This window comes from Coregonus clupeaformis, unplaced genomic scaffold (assembly GCF_020615455.1).
Source record: "Coregonus clupeaformis isolate EN_2021a unplaced genomic scaffold, ASM2061545v1 scaf6740, whole genome shotgun sequence".
In the NCBI taxonomy this organism is placed as follows: domain Eukaryota; kingdom Metazoa; phylum Chordata; class Actinopteri; order Salmoniformes; family Salmonidae; genus Coregonus; species Coregonus clupeaformis.
This window is the reverse complement of record NW_025540194.1, coordinates 8,186-9,097: the sequence shown is the minus strand read 5'-3', so window position 1 is coordinate 9,097 and position 912 is coordinate 8,186. Positions and strand designations below refer to the sequence as shown.

General features: G+C 42.4%; 1 pseudogene; it reads left to right on the top strand.

Annotated features, from left to right (window-relative positions):
* The first annotated feature begins 94 nt into the window (after nucleotides 1-94).
* Nucleotides 95-214, top strand: LOC123491036 (annotated as a pseudogene).
* Nucleotides 215-912: the final 698 nt, after the last annotated feature.

Genomic DNA, 912 nt, shown 5'->3' with positions numbered 1-912 from the left:
CTTCAGTTTGTGTCACAAAGTGGATACGTTTCTGTGTCCCTTTCAGAGTGAGTGACACATTGACTTTATATAGTGTACCAAGAGTTGTTCCCTCGCTTACGGCCATACCAGCCTGAATACGCCCGATCTCGTCCGATCTCGAGAAGCTAAGCATGGTCGGGCCTGGTTAGTACTTGGATGGGAGACCGCCTGGGAATACCAGGTGCTGTAAAGCTTTTGTCCCAGTAGAGCGTGCTCTTGTGTCATGGAGCAACTGCCTATTATTTATCACCCTAGTAATATCATGGATTGTTATTGGACTAAATGCAGTTTGTGTGTGCTGCCTGCCTGATCAAATCAAATAATGGACAGTGCGTTTCCCTCAAAATATAGGCAGTACATGCAGCCTTTGTTTTTAGTCTAGGAGACAGTCAATGTCTGTAGTCCATTAGGGCACTATAAAATCCCTTCAATGTTTTGCCTGATTCCGTTAATTCCCAAGTTCCCTTTTCTCCGTTTAGATTTCCCCGTTGACCGTTTGTCCCTGTTTTGCAGGTTTTCGCTCTCAAAAGTACACCTTTTAATAACAAAACAGCACAATTGGATGTTCTATGTCCACAACAATGTTTAAACCCTATCAGGTGACCATTTGTGAGGTCTGGGAAAAATGTAAGACATTTAGATTTTGGGGTGTAGTTACCCTTAAATGCAAGCGTGCACCAGGAAGAGACCTTTGTTTGGTTAAGCGGTGTTGCTGTAGAACAAATGGCCACTGGAGTGATGCAAATGATCACGGTATAATTCTGCCAGGCAGGCATAGGCTACTTTGTAGTTAACATTTACTTGCGAAGGTTTTGGGGAAAGTGTTGGAGAAATTGTACATAAGTTATTCTACTCATTTACTATATTTCATTATGCCATTTCAGTACTGAA